Source organism: Rhinolophus sinicus, linkage group LG05 (genome assembly GCF_036562045.2).
Source record: "Rhinolophus sinicus isolate RSC01 linkage group LG05, ASM3656204v1, whole genome shotgun sequence".
Classification (NCBI taxonomy): Eukaryota; Metazoa; Chordata; class Mammalia; order Chiroptera; family Rhinolophidae; genus Rhinolophus; species Rhinolophus sinicus.
Genome location: NC_133755.1, coordinates 148,687,484 through 148,703,969, shown reverse-complemented (window position 1 = coordinate 148,703,969; position 16,486 = coordinate 148,687,484). Strand labels below are relative to the sequence as shown.

Sequence of the window (16,486 nt, the reverse complement as noted above, 5' to 3'; positions counted from 1 at the left end):
TCTCCTAATTTACACCTTAAAATGAAGATATTTTCCAATCTTTTTATCTCATTTTATAACGCTGAGTTTAAATAAAAATGGATAACATTATTTATGAATTCACTTAACTGGGTTCACATACAATACAGTAAATCAGCTGAAATGGCATGAAAAATGAGACCGTCACTGCCTATCATGCACTCTTTTCTCAGGATACTTCATGACAAGTGACTGACATGTGCCTGAGTAAATGACCAGTCAATTCATATATAAATCTTAGTAAAGATTAATTTGTATCTTATTTATATAAAATTAAATATGAATGGGAATATTGATATTTTCTTCTAGCACCTCAAAAATCACCTTGCAGACTCACTGGAATTCATGTACCCTCCTTCAGCATATAATCAGAAATGAAGGCCCACAAGCCATATACGGAGATGAAAAGCCTCAAGGATAGTGAGTATGAATTTGCAGTCCAGGCCTACATATAACAATGCATATCTTTGTTCTTCTGTAAGTGAGCTTGATTACTAACTCAACTTTCCATTTTTATCTAATAGCAAAAAAAAAAAAAAAAAAAAAAAAAAAAATATATGATCGCTTGTTCTGGAAACTCAGTAAAATTTGTGATTATTGAGGCATTTCAGGTTTTTACTAAGACAATTCAAGGATTCCCACTTCCTCCTTTCCCATGAGGTTTCATCTACAATCTAAAGACCTAAAGACAGGATGAGATGAAAGAGCCGGGGGCGAAGGGCCAGAAAGGAACTGGTTGTTATGGTGATATCACAAGATCAACTCCTCAGTCACCTTCTTTGGCCATTTGCTCTCATCCCCAGTACATCTGATGCTGGCATTTCCTGTCCCACATGAGAGAAAGGGCAGTCTCAAGAAACATGATAGTAAGACATTTGGCTGCTAGAGGAACTTACTGAATTGTAATTCCATGTAGTGCATTGAGGAAACAAAGGGAAAAGCTGGTTTAGAGGGGGTAAATCTGCATTTATCTTTCAGAAATGGTAAGTTTAAGATATACAATTAGGAGCCACCAGACAAATATTGTTGATTTTTAAAGCACAGGACTGAATTAGACCATGCAACTTTTAGGCTCCAAGGACTGAATGTGAACAACACAGATTAGTGATTCATTAACAAATCAAGAAGTAGAAGTTCCAGACAAGGAAGCTGTGAAGCGTTGGCCAGTGAGGTGGGAGGAAAACAAGGACAGTGTCATGTGTCAAAGGCTAAGGGAAGAAGCACCTCAAGAAGGAGTGAATGATTGATTCACTGTCAACTGTGGTAGGTACAGGGTAAAAACGGTAGAGTGAGATGATTGTAGATCCCCGGTGTTTCAAAGGATTGTTGGGTCAGCAGTATGAGAAGTGATGAACAGAAGAGAAAATAAATGGTTGTTAGAGAACAAGATCTAGAAGAAGACAAGTTATTGGTGATGTCAATATTTGGGAAATGACCAGATGAAGAGTTGGCGAATAAAGGTAGAGAACAATGTAATTGAAAGGGACACCAAGCAACTGCAAGGCCTGGAGGTTGAAAAGATCTTCTATGTGGATATTGAGGCTACAAAAATTATGAGGAGTTTAAGAGATAGACAATGAGTCAGGTGATTTGATCTTCATGAAATGAAGAGGTGTGATGAGAAGTTCTTAAACTAAAAAGGGGGGATAGCAGAGAAGACAGTCTTCTAAGGAGGCTACGCACATACGGAGGGAAAAGGGGGAAAGTGGCAGTGATCTGAAAGAATTGGAGAGAACAAGGGAGAAAGTTACCCTGCCTTCATGCTTAAAGGTCCGGGAGTCATGAGAGGAAAATGTTCCCTATTGTTAAGGGAAAGCCAGATTTCTCTTAGAGCAAGGAGGTAAAGGAAAGATTTAGATAAGAGGATGAAGTATATGAGGGTTTTGCTGATATTGGACTGTGAATTCCTGCATCCTGACACAGTGAAGTTTGAGGGGGTTGGAGAGGGGCTGTGCTCTAGCCATAATGGATGAGAATATGAGTTGTGACAGATGAGCATGGAGGCTTGGACATCGTGAACATAAGGCTATTCCTAAGCATTATCAGCTGGGGGAAGTCAGTGTTTAGTCCTCATTAAAGTCTTCATGGAGATGGTATCATTGACTATTTGTAGTAAGAAAAGTGAAAATGGTGGGGAGCTGCGGTGGTCTCAGCAGAGGCACTGAGCACTCTAGAGGTCTGCCTTAGAGCCTACTGCGGGCAAGGTCAAAGCTCAAGGAGACACAATGACATTGAAAATCAAAATACAATAAGATAATACATTTTGTACTGTTTAACCAATGTGTTTTTCATCTTAGAAATTCTTTTATCCCGTTACTCTTCAAACTAGACTTCAAGACACCTACTGCCACCACTGAAGAGAAGGGCTGAACCCCCCAAAAAAAGTTTTAGAAACTAACGCTTTTGAATTGAAAAAGCCTGACCTTTTGAACTACTTGCAGGTCTCAGGGAAAATTAAGAAGAAAGGTATAGTTTCAGCGTATAAGTGCTTGAGGAGGAGGAAGGGTCTGAGAACTATAGACCAGTCCAGGAGTAGTAGGGACATTTCTTTCATTGATAGAGATGCACAGGCAGAGTACGTGGCACTGAAGCAGAGAAGCTAGGGGTTTGGTGAGGACAAATGAGGAGATACTTGCTTGATTTTTTAAAATAAAATATGACACATCCATCAGCTAAAAACAAACCTTAAATGAATTGAGATTATGTAGAATTGACAGAGATTGTTACTTTGTGGAACTCCTATTTTAACTGCGGAAAAAAAGGGGATCTATGGAAAGTAACCTCACAGGGTGATCTGATCATAAATTTCTAGCTGGGCAGGTCATGGCAGGTAGTCACCCAAGCACATAACTTCTTTAGTAAAAGGCTTATCTTTGCCTCAAGCAAACTCTGTCCATTGTTTCTGTGCATCTACGTTAACACACATTTGAAATACTTCTTTTCAAACCCTTCTTTCTTATATAATCTTAACTATCCTGTAATCCAATGCCCACCTTTCTGTCTCCCATCCTCATGGACTTTCCTTGTGTTCCCTCCTTAACTTCAAATGCATAAAATAAACTGCCAACTGTTATTCTCCGAAGCATTTATGATCTTGCTCTCCAACATATGTCATTCGTTTGGCTCAAATAAACTCTTGTAAACAATTCTCTACAGGTTTGGATGTTTCTTACAGCAACAGAAACTAAGTTTGAATTTAGAAAAACAAAATTACATTTTTTCATACAACTAAGTCTTGTGGAATAGACAGGACCCACTACACGTAGGGTCCTATCTATAACAAATACATGTACTACAGAACCAAATTATCTTGAGGTGATAGATGGGAGGGAATTAGGGTGCAGGGATGAGGCAGACTCCAAAGTCAATAGTGATTTATGATAAACCCCTGGGTGTGAGCAAAATACTGAATGCTTTAAAATTTCCAGGTAGAGGCATGGGAATCTATAAAGGAAAGACACAAGAGTCAACAGAGCCTTATAAATTGCTGCTACATATATTCAGTTCTCTAAATCTCTAGAGAGCACCTAGGGAGGTGTGGAAGTTATATTTAGAGCCGATTCCTTAGGTTCTGAATTTCTTATAAAAGCTGCCTATGAAAGCACAGCAATCAGAGAGCCCCAGTTACTTTGCAGAGCTGCCATCAAGCAGTGGTCTGGGATTTGTGCTAGAAGACAGGAGTTTGGACTTGTGGTAAAGCCAGCGAGAACCACTTAGGCTCAGAGAGAGAATTGTTTCAGACAGCTGCTAAGCATTTAGTCTGGAATAAGCATTTTTGTTTTTTTGCTTTTATGAAAACAGCATTTTGTTCTTAGTTGAGACTTAAAAAGAAACCACAGCTAAAAACGACAGACCATGCAGGCTTAGGAGGACTCAACAAATTAGAGAGGGGCCACTGATCCTATGTAGCCTAAGCCCAGCCAGTATTTTCTTGAATTGGACAATTGATGGCAAAAAACTAGGCAGTCATTATGTGGAGAGAGTGGATATGGCTGGAACTTTGGGATGGGAAACCAGCTCTTCTGTCTGGAAACTGAGTGCTGGAAAGCTTGGTTTGTAGGGTAGGAGACAGACTATCTCAAATCACACTTATTGTCCTGGCATAATTATTAATAGTGTCCTCTTTCACTGTCAAAACTGTCAGAAGTTTAGACGAAGGGTACAAAGCACCGTATCTATAAGCAAAACTAGTCTTCATCCCTTATGCAAGAGGTTTCATCAGAGCTTACTCTTGAAAAACAGCTTCAGCCTGCGTTATGGCCAAGGTCCCCAGAAGAGGGTAAGGAAGGATGGGAGAGGCCTCAGCCAACACTTGAAGAAGGGAAATCCCCTATAAAATGAGTGGCAGTTCTAGTCCAGGGAGTTGCAGATGGAACCCACTATTTAGGCTTATCTCTGGAGAGGGCGAAGAAATGTCACTCAGAGAACCAGAGTCTTCATTGCATAATGAGGAAGTTACTACTCTTGTGAAACACTAGATTCTGAATAGAAAACTGGTTCTTGCCCTTTTGGAGATTACAGACAGGGGCAAACACACTTAAATGAGAAGTTTTCTTTCTCAGAACACAAAGAGTTATGAAAACAAAATATTTTGAAATGTAAATTGTGGATTCTTTCTTTTTGCTTCTTGGCCTTTCTCTAGTAAATCAAATCAGTAATCTGCCTGTTAATCAACTAAGTCACCAGGAGAGGAGGTTTGCCCAGAGAGAAAAGCGGGGAGTCGGAGTGAGGGCGGACAGCTGGAGTGGGGCCGTGGATATTCAGTTAGACAAGTCAGATAATTTGGTTTTGGGTCCCTAATGAGGCCCAGCTTCTTTTTCCCAGGCTGAGTCCTGAGGTATAGTACAGGACAGAAATCCTACAGATGTTTGGAAAGATCTGAGACAAAGAGTTTGCGCCTCCATTCTCAGGTGGGGTAAGAGAACATAGTGAGCTTTGTTGGGTTCCCTTCTTACCCCACAGCATAGCAGAGCATTAGAAGAGAGATGGCCATTTATATTATCTAAGCACATGTGTCTGACACAGGATTTTCCTGAGCTAAATGTGCTCAAAGAGGTGTGGAAATTGCAAAGTATGAAGTGAAACCAGAACTGAGACCACATATGGTAGTAACCTAAAAGGAAACTTTAAAGGAATGTGACTGTTCAGCAAAGATGCTGGCATGCATAGATGATGAAAATCAAAGAGTGATGCACCTGCCCCATACCTTGCTCCCTCTGAAGCCACCATCATCACCTGGAATGTGGCCCAACAGCAAGGATGAGGGTGGAGGTAATAATAATAATAGCAAACATATAGGGCTTTCTACAGAGCAAACACTATGCTACGTGATTTAATTCTCACAACAACCCTACGATGTAGGTACCACAAAAAAAACACCACATTTTACAGATGAGGAAACAGGCACACAGAGGTTTAAAATCCTGAACTAACTTAGAATAAGTAGAATTGACTGATATGTTTCATGATACTTTCTAGAGTGCTCAAAAAATTAAGCATACATATATATTTATGTGTATAAATTTATTACACACAAATTACCACACAAATATTTAAACCCACTAAAAAAATGTCTAACGGAAACTTTTAATTATAAGGTTGTTATATACACCAGATTAAATAGAGTATCAAAGTAACAGCATATTTTGCACAAAAACAGGAAAAGTCAAGAGTAACTCAAGCAATCCAAAAGAATACGAAAAATCCCACAATCTGTCCTTTGCACTTCAGCATAAACTTAATCTTTCAACTTTTCCTTATTCTCTCACTTATCAGCAACCCCCTGACTTAATTTTCCTTTGTGCAGGGGTCTTGCCCTGGAGCAAATCATTCCAATGCTCCTTTTATCAACACCTTAAATTATTTCACAACATCCAGTTTTATCTTTTCTTTTTGCCCTGCCTTTAACACTAGAGGACCACAGAGTCAGAGTAAAAATGGAGGCATACATTCTATTGACTATTGTTCTATTTCCCTAACTTGACAAATATACCTTCATAATCTAAAGACATGTACCACTGATTTCTCAAGGCTGAAAATTAGTAAAATATTGAAGACAAAAGAATTTAGTTATTATTGCACATGTCTGATTGCACTGTTAATAAAATGTCAATGTGTGGATGAATTATAATAATGAGCATAATTCATTATTACAACTATTCCAAAAATATATTTTTTGCCTTCATTTAAGCAAAATAATTGTGTAGTAATAATCAAGATTTTTCACCTATTTTGTGTCCTATTAGCAGCAATCATTCTAAAGGATTAAAAGACAACATGTAATTATATTCATTGTGTACAAAGTTTAAACATAGCTTCATTAAAAAGTAAATTAAAATTAATGTAAAAATCCAAAAATTAAAATTATTTTCTACATGTTTTCAAAGCATATTTAGTCTGAAATATCCACATTATCTATTAAATTTATTGTCAAATACAAATGAAAAATTAATGGGTATTAAACATTAAAATAAAAAATTTTAAATTTACTTTAATCTTTTATTTCAATAAAATTAAAACTACTCAGAATTCCAGCATTCAATTTTCATCTAGTTTGAACTGGTGTCACAATTCACGGCACATGTAAAAGTAATATAAATTGCTTAATATTATAAAATGTTCCTCGACCATCGTGTGAAACTGTTGTAAATGCTGTTATAATTTATGGTTAATACTGGAACCACAATTGTAACATGAAAAGACGCAAGAAACAGTATGTTTGGTGTTATGAGAAATGATGTTTCATAATACAAGAATCTACTGCATTCTAATTGCCTATGAGAAAGAATTTGACAAGTTAATTTGTCTTTTATCTTATCTAAATGATTCTCCTGCTCAAATATTTCCTGTACTGGAAGCATTGTTTGTCTGATAGTGGCAAGGAAATAGCCTCCAACATTTATGGCAGTTAAACACTGTTACCTTTCATTTCAAGAATATAGGCTATAGGAAATGATACACATGGAGAAATGATTCCCTGGAGCCTGTATGATATTAGCCATGAGAGCGATACTTAGGGTTACAACTCATGCTACTCCATCTAGGAGCATCAGATCCCTAGAAATGAAAATAGAAAAGAAACTTCTTTTTCCTAACTAACGTGGAAACAGTCACCCATACACAGATGTAGAGAGAATGTTAGTCATCACTAAGCTTTCAGTGTTATCATCATGGTCATGTGTTCTTTAATAAATGTGTGTAGTATTATACAATATTTTTTAAATTCAGGAAAATAAGGTGTTAGTTTGTTTTTGTAGATTTGTTGCTTTGATAAGTGTAGGTATCAAATTCTCCTTCAGTTGAATTCCACTGTGTTCAGATGGGGTTGACCCTCTCTGTCCCTTGCCACAGTAGGGAGAACAAGGGTCAGTCACTGTCAATCCAAGTGACTTCTTTCTAAAGCTAAAAGGTTCAGTACAGGAGCACGTCTCAAGTCAGAGTGACCAAAGTATTCCAGGAATTATTTGCTGCAAATGTTGGGGTGCAACAGTCTCCCATGCAGGATGTTTAAGCTGGGAGTTAGAAATCTGGGGTTGATGGTGGCTGTCTTGTCAATCACACGTCTAGTCCTAGTGTGAAAAATCAAGCCGGGCGCAGACAAGTAGAACCAAGGGTGACATAGCTTGAACTCCTGGACACAGCCATGAATAAACCAAACAGAAATAGAGGACTAAGAAATGCAGTCAGAGCCCAACTGCATTACTGAAGGTCCTAGAACCCCTTTTTCAGAGGTTATACTTCTGGACTTACAGTTATATGAATCAATAAGATATTTTTGCTTAAGTTCAGATTAAGCATCTGTATCTTGCAATCAAAGCGCACTGATGAGTACTTTAAAATAACTTGATTAAGTGATTAAACATGGACTCATATAATAGATACTATCTAGACATGGCAAGCAGCAGATGGAGGAAGGCAGAGCAAGAGTGAGTGCTCTCTCATTAGTGGGGATATGAGTGATACAAATGGCACCATTCTAAATAGTGTGCATTGCAGACTTTCTCCCAGCTAGTAGTATTGAGTGAGCTGTAAAACAAAGGTTAATTAGTTTACTGTCCTCAAATAACAGATATTTAAGAGTTGGATTAGAGGTTTGAAAATAGTGAAAGTACACATGGTGTGAATGACATTGCACAACACAAAGAAGAAAGTCACCATTTCAGTATTTCCATCTCTGCTGTCTGCACCTTCTTATTGGTTCACACCGTCCAGGATACTCAAAATCCAGGACTTGTGGGATTTTGCAGTATTCCAATTATTTCATTTTGAAAGATAAAAAAAATTTTAAAAAAGCAATAAGAAAACTCAGATGATTAATAATCATTATTAAAAAGAAAAGAAAAATGGAATACTTGGGAAAATCCATTTTAATTTACCAATCTCTGTTAGCACATAGGTAAGAAATTAAAATGCAATTAAAAAGAGCTTTCTCTTCTTTTTTTTCAAATGTACTTTACTACAAACAAAAACTTTAGAATAACAAATCATTAAAATTTAAAATCCTGATAATCTGTTGGCTAAAAGACCATATAATCTCAACAATAAAGTGGAATTAATCCATTACTGAAAAGCCACAGGAAAACACTCATTTGATTAAATCAAAGTTTTTTGACAGTATATTGGAAATCAAGATTTTAGTCTTTTCTCTGCTTTAAAGGAATTAAGAATTGCCATAGGAAAAAGGTTTTACATATGAAAGCGTTATGATAGCCAGCTTTTTATAAGTATACTGTCATTCTTACCAAATATGTAAAAAGCTTAGGTTTGGTAAAACTTATTTATTGGAAATCTTTTATTCTGAATATATTTTTTTAAAATTTTGTAAGATACTATGAAATATATAGCCATAGATAATATAAATGTATGTATTATTGCATAGTGGTTTTGTGTTATTGTACATAATTCATCAAGTGTGAAAGTGTATTCTTAGTTAAAAAAATACTTTATACCTAATACTTCTATATTTCTTGGAGATTAAGTACTTTATAAGAGCTATAGATTTTTTGTAAATATAAGCAAACTAGAAGAATCCAGGAATTTATATGAAAAATAAACAATGTGGTTAAATCATAGTTATTTGACTAGTGAAAATGTCAGTGTTTTTTCAAATAAGTTTATTGAATTTAAGCAAAAACTTGCAAGTAGTTGGGCTTTCAAAACTACACAGCTAGGAATTTTAGAGACCTGTGGGCATTACCCAAAATGCTTTTTTTAATTATTTTACCTTTGAAAAATATACCTGAAATAAATTTCTTAATTTCCATAAATAGAATCTCATATTCAAATTTTCAAAATAAGATACAGAATTTACTACTCAATCGTAATAAAACATACCCTTTATCTGATAAGTTTTTTATTTATATTTCTGTTGTTTTTGTTTATATATATTTATATATACGTATGTAGGTGCATATACGTATGTTGTATATGCACATATATGTATATACATGTATATGTATTTATGAGTTAATATGTGTGTGTCTGTGTGTGTCTGTGTGTGTGTGTGTTTGTGTGTGTATTCTTCTCATAGAATGAGGTATTGAGTCAAAACGGACTAGAACTTAACAGCCTTTGCTGCGGGGACAATCTCGAAATATTGAAGTAACTGTGGCTCCCAAATTGGGATTTCTAGATTCATTTTTCAGTGTTATTAAAACTAGTTAAAGCACGTTAAGAACTACTTAATATTTCATCAACATATCATCCAAATTGCTTATTAAAATGTCTGTGTCACTGCACATTTTCACTAACGTGAGTGCAACAGTAAATTATTAAGATTAAACTCTTAATATATGTTAGGCACTGTGCCTAACACACTAGAGTAATCCCATTTAAATGATCATTAATCAACCTAGGGGTAGGTGTTACTGTTATTTCCAGTTTACAGTGGGGAAATGGAGACTTGCCCAAAGCTTGCAATCTGTGAGAGTTGCAATTCCTATCGGGTTTGTCTGCCCTAGAGCTCATGCCCTTAACCAGCATATCATATTGCTTTATTTTGGCTAATTCAATAGTCAAAAAATAAATTTATATTTTATTTGCGTTCTCTTATTATTTTTTCAGACTTTTCTCCCCCTCCTTTGTGAACTATTTTCTAGTATTGCCCTTTATTTTCCAATTTGAACACTAATGTTTTTCTCGTTTGATTTGAGTTCTTTAAATTGTCTAAGTAATTGTAGATATTTTCCCCAATTTTTACCTGTCCTTTGTTTTAATATATGGAATCCTTTCTTAAATAGTGAAATGTACAGAATTTTTTCAGAATAGAATTTTTAGAGGAGCATTTAAGCCAATTCCCTCATGTAATATTTGAGGAGAATCAAGGTCATATACTTAAGCTAATTGCTAATCTCCAAGTATAACTTGGGAGTCAGCAAGTAAAAAATATACTATATTAACATTACAATACCAAATTTGATTGGAATTTCCAAAATTATTTGTTTTATCGTAATTATTATTCATGAATTAGTTTTTTTGCTCTTTTGTAAGATTTATTTAGAATTAAAATGTGTGGCCATCGAGCTCAACTGAAACATAAAAAGACCTAAAAAAAGGAAATATACATATAAAGTATGCCTGAGATATAAAATATGCAGAGATTATATATATATATATGTGTGTGTGTGTGTGTGTATATATATATATATATCCCTTACTTTTTTTCAGTGTTACCTAGATCCAATAAAATAAACAAATACAATTAGAGCAAAAATCTGCCATGATTTTCTTGCCTTTCTCTGCCCCATTCCTATTTTGGAAAAACATCTTGGTCTTAGTCCAGCTAGCTGGCCAAAGGTTCAGTATTACATTTGTTTTGCTGTTAGTCCTGCTGTGAACTTCTTAGATTTTACTTTTTACTATGTTACATGAAAGTAAGGAGGAGTAAATGATGGACAAAATGAATTCCAAGGAGGAAATTCAAACATTTGCCAAAAGCCAAAGACAATTTTTTTGTTTTATTTTATGCTACGCCTTTCCAATTAGTTGTCTATAAGCATAAATATTTACAATCTAGGATTCATTCTATCCCACAGAATAGAATATGGTTTTCCCTTGTAAAAAACCTGTTAACGTGAAGGGAAAATAGGGTGACATAACCAGACTGTTTGCAAACAACGGTAAATATATCACACTCTCAACTTTTGCTGTTGTTGTTGATTAGGACAAAGAGATGGTGTGAGAAAAATAAAGGAGTTTGATAGCTTTTGTCTCATTGCTTCACTACTCATTATGAAACACAAACTCACTTAACCCTGTTGCCCCCTGCCCCCTCCCATTCTCTCTCTCTCTCTCTCTCTCTCTCTCTCTCTCTCTCCACACACACACACACACACACACACACACACACACAGAATTCAACCCAAGATATACAAGAGGGACAACTTTGTAGAGGTGGGTTTATTTATAACACTGTAATATTAACATTTTCTGGAAAATACAGTAAAGTATAAGAAAGACATTCAAATGGGGGCAGTTAAGCATTTTTTAATGCTTTTTGTTCTTTGTAATTCTCTGATTAAAAAGAAAATTAGTGATAATAGAATCCATAGGAGCTGCATGTTAATGGAAGGTAAAAACCTGCTTTGTAATGTAAAATTTCTTGTCTCTATGTTACATGACCTAAGTGTACCAAGCTTTTTATGTGGAAAAATGTTCCTACTTGGCAAACTGTAAAGATGATCTCACATTGCCAACTGGACTTTGAGCTGCTTTCTAATTTACTTTTTTCACGGTTTGTTACTCAATGTTACACATATAAATGTGCCACCCTAATCTGACTTTTCAAAAAATGTCACCATGTCTGTGTTTCAATCTACTATTCCCCTTCAAAACTGTTGAAATCAAGCATTTCTGCTGTTAGGAACAAAGCATAATATAGAAAATATGGTGCTCATAACCAGTATGGCTGAAATGTATTTGTTTTCTAGTTGATACTGGCAGAGCCAACAGACTATAAATTAGTTTGTCCTTTAATAACAATTATTCTGTAGATAGAGAACCATTCCTAGTCAAGTTTCCTAGGCAAACATTTGGTGAAAAATCTGCAATTACATATATTTTTCTCTCACATTCTATTTTTCTGGAACTGGCTAATTTGTTCCCCTTATTTTCCAATATCCATTCCTCCTCACATCTCTTTATATATTCTCTTTAATATTTCTTTTCCTTTTGAATGTCTCTGTTATTCTCTTTTCTTCTATTAATTATCTAATTTATTTCCCTTAGGAAAGAGATCAAAATAAATACTTGTCTTTAAAGTTGGCCTGTCAGCTACCATCTGTTATGTTCCTTTTAAAAAAATCAACAGTAGACCCTTCGTGAATGTGGAAAGTCTGCTTACTTATGCTACCAGAGCATGGTTGTTAAAATCCAGCTTATTAAAATGCAGAAGTCTTAGTGATAGAGACAACAGTGGTTCAGATTCCAATTTTCACATATGCCTACTTCTCTGAAGGCTGAGGACATTTGAAATGCTATTTTTAAAATAACACCAGTAACAAAAAACAAAAGGTGAAGAAACTTTGATCTGAGGATAGATCGCTTTTGTTAGTAGATTACCAGCCGGGGTCAGTCAGATATTCAAGAAACACTTCAATGTTCTGGGAGGGGAATATGGACTGCTGAGCAATCACGTGTATGGAGTGGGTTTTTTATAACTTCCTGTTCTCTGATTAGGAGCTCTTTTTGACAGAGTCAGCTAGTTTCTGTGAGGTGCCATCCATTTTCCATTTAATGACTCAAAATAAGGTATAAAATGTTTTAATTTATACAACTTAAGAAAAATAAAGGCATTTGATAGATTTCATCTCATTGCTTCACGACACAAAATAATTTTTTAAGTGTTCCTATTGCCTATAGGATAAAGTCCAGATGCCTTCCCCTGCCTTTCCTAAGTCTCTAGAACCTCTAAATCTCATTTCTAATCGTATTTGCCATATCTCTTACTACTTCTCTCTGCACCTCATTGCCAACCACACCAGCCCATTTCTGCCTGTTTTCAGCCCTTTGATCATGTCTGAAACACTCCCAGTCCCACAAATTGTGTTTTCTGTCACCTGCACACCTGCGGCTGAGCCTGTTTTCAGGGAGGAAGAAGATACTCTACAAGAGCACTCAGAAAGACAGCCACTGGTGGTTTCCCTTCCTCTCTTTTCTGACCTCAAATGTTGCCTGAAGATCTCAAATGTGGTAACTTCAGAGCCACTAATGATAGGGACATGATGAGATGAGGAAGAACAGAAAGAGTCTTTCGGAGGGTGAAAGTCTTAAAACGGGACTTCAAACAGACTTTGTTTTAAAGTCTTGTCTTTTAGCCCACCCTCAACTTCCATCATATCTTAACCTTTTAACTGACCTGTGCCTCAGTTTCCTCAGCTGCCACATAGGAATAACAATACCTACATCATACTGTTGTGAGAATTAAAAGAGTTAATATGCGTAAAATGCTTAGAACAGTATTAGTATCTAGCATATACTAATCATTGTAGAAGCATTTGGTCTCATTTAGGAGATGATATAGTTTGAAAGTTAAAAGCACAGATTCTGGATTCAACCTGTTTTGGTTTGAAACTTGGCTTTGCCACTTATTAGTGTGACCTTGGGCAAGGACTTCTCTGGCCCTGTGTTTTCATGTGTAGGACTTCGTGAGAACTAAATAAATGAACGCATACAGCACTGGGAAAAGTCGTTAGTGCATATTAAGTGCCAGTTGTGAATGCGTATTAAGCATTAGCTGTCCCTTCCCATCCCCATCACCTGTGTTTGTCCCATCACTGTCCAGTGACAGCACTTCAGAGATATCAAGAAGCTGTGCTCAGGCCCTCTTGCCCCCAACAGGTACTTTGCCAAGACGACTTGGCCAGAATCCCCTTTGTGTACTCAACTTTCCCACACAGCACACAGCGGGATTTGTGGGAAAAGCTTTCCCTATTTCTCTTCCTGCTCTTGGAAGACCAGGAATAATTACTTAAGTTAACCCCTACTTTGTTTTCATGAGACCCATCTTTCTCCTAAGTGGAGGGGGAAATTGCTAAGTGATAGAAGATATTTTGAATTAAATCAAGAATAAAGGTATATATTTACATACTATTTACTTGGGCTCAAGCTGGTAGGGACTTTTCAAAATGTCAAAGTCACAATTGAAAATAGTACTTTTAACTTGAAAAACATCAAAGGTCAGTTCCGAATCTAAGATTGTAGAGAATTCAGAACGCTTTTTAACTTGATTTTAACGAATACAATATCTGTGCACAAGTATCTTAAATTTTAAAAAGGAAAGAAATCTGTCGACCCTGTTATACAGAAAAAAGAACACTTCGATGCACGGAAGTAAAAATTCTAGCCTTTGTGTTCTTAAGATGTGTATTTTAAAGATGCATTAGAGCGCCCTCTCTTGGTACCCAGGATCATTGAGTATCCTAAGTAAGAGCCAAAGATTAGCACACTTTCCATTATAATTTATTTTCTAAACTGTCTCTCAGAAATATTGTCTTTGAAATACTGTAGTTTCTATTTGTTGTTGTTTTATTTTGTTTTTGTAATAATCCTGACCAACACACCTAGCAAAATTGATAAAACAAAACTTTGGAAATCTGATTAAATTGGACTTTTATGAACTCAGTAAGAAGTGTGATGCTAGCACCACCTAGTGTCGATTTTGAGTAAATCTCACAAACGAAAACGAAAGAGGAAAATAATTTACCCAAAGGCATAGTTTATTTAGGTTAAATTTAGGTCAAAATCCTGGAGCAAAATCCGCACTTCTTGAATGATAGCCCCCTAATCTTGTTCTCCATAATCTCCATAATCTTATAATACCAAATAAAGGAACTATTTAAAAAGCAAATCCCTTCTACTAATAGAAATTCAATTTAGGTGAAAATTTTCTATAGAACAGGAATATTTGAGTGTCTAATATGTCTAATGCACTATGAGAGCCTTCCCAGAACTGCCAAGTCCAATTTCTTATACTCTAAGATGGTGCAAGACTTTTTTGTTCTAATTTCTTGCTTTGACAAGAATGGTTCCCTGAGGCCTCTGTAAAGCATCCCCATCTAGCACTGGTGCTTCTTTGCTATCAGTACTGCCAAGCATTCAACCTCTGAAATACCAGGGGTGCAGAAAAATGTATACAAGTGGACACTTTGGTCAACGTTGCTTAAGCAGTTCGCTGTAATCAGAAGTGTCTGGACACTGATGGTAACCACTTTGAGCACCTCTTGTAATTGCAGAAGTCAAACATGACTTTATTCATCTTTTGTTATCGGTATATATGGAGTATCATAATTTTAATAGCATTTCCCTTTCTTAAAACGTGTATACATTTTTTGGCACGTGCTGTATATGTACATGAAACAAAGGACATCATTTCATTTGCATGTGTGGCCCTACTTCTAAGATATTGATAGCTATCTTAGAAGTAGGGCCACATAGACAAATGAAATGATGCCCTTTCATGCCAGATTTATTTTGTGCTTCACACAGAATGCCAGTGTGCCCTCCTCACAGTCAAGGCCAGTCCCAGGACCAATGTGACATGACTCAAGGTGGGGTGTGGTGGCTCTCTTCTTTCAGAGCAACTTTGATCCCTTTTGCCTCACTTCCAGATACTACCTCCCAGCCAAAAGAACCGCGGGCTCCAAATAACTTTTCCATTTCTTTTCCACCCCTTGTAGGGTCCTGCAAGCTAATGGTAAATTGCACTCACTATAGAAAAGCTTTTCTGGAATAAGGTAAAAATATGGATGAATGAGGAGTGGATGAATTAATAAATACCAAACAAATAAGATTACCATGCTAAGATATCAATACCTTGTAATGGCATATGTGCTATCCTGCCTATACAAAATGTTACAATTTTTCCAGGAATTCTGAGTAAAATCCAGACAAATTTAACAAATTTATTAAAGATGTGATAGTTTGGGGCAGGAGGGTATTTTGGTGCAAGAGAAGCAGTGCACATCCTGGCTCTGAGAACCTTATCTCAGAACACTGTTGCCGCTTTTTGACTGGTGTGAATTCTTACAGGCAATCCCTAAATCCACTTTCTTCATCTGTAAAATGAGAAACATTAACAACTCTTTTGTATGGTTATTTTTATGAAGCTTCTAAAGGATCTACTCTGGTGCTTAGTAATCACCAGTCACTCCAAGTATGGCTATAGTAATAATAATTATTATTTCGATTGCTATATACTCAATAATAAATCCATTCTAGGATTTTAACAGGCAACCACAGTACCTTCCCTAGCTCTTTGTTTGAACCAATGCTTCCATTTCATATAGCTGCAGATTTTTGTGGTAAGAGCTATCATCAATAACTGGGGGGCGGGGGGGAATGGAATGACAAAACACTATATCATATGTTCCTAAAAGTAGCTTGATTTTTAAAAATTGGTGGTGAATTCAATTTTGTCTTTAAACTGTTATTGACCTATCAATCTCCTTTGTCTGGATTCCTTCTCAGAAAA

The 16,486-nt window shown here is 36.1% G+C and overlaps 1 long non-coding RNA gene across 1 annotated transcript in view; it reads left to right on the top strand.

Annotated features, from left to right (window-relative positions):
• LOC109452190 (uncharacterized) overlaps positions 1 to 16,486 on the top strand; it is a 39,957-nt gene that overhangs the window by 22,822 nt on the left and 649 nt on the right. The window contains exon 3 of the long non-coding RNA XR_002138107.2: positions 328 to 438. This is a non-coding gene — a long non-coding RNA (uncharacterized LOC109452190). The remainder of the gene's footprint in view (positions 1 to 327; positions 439 to 16,486) is intronic.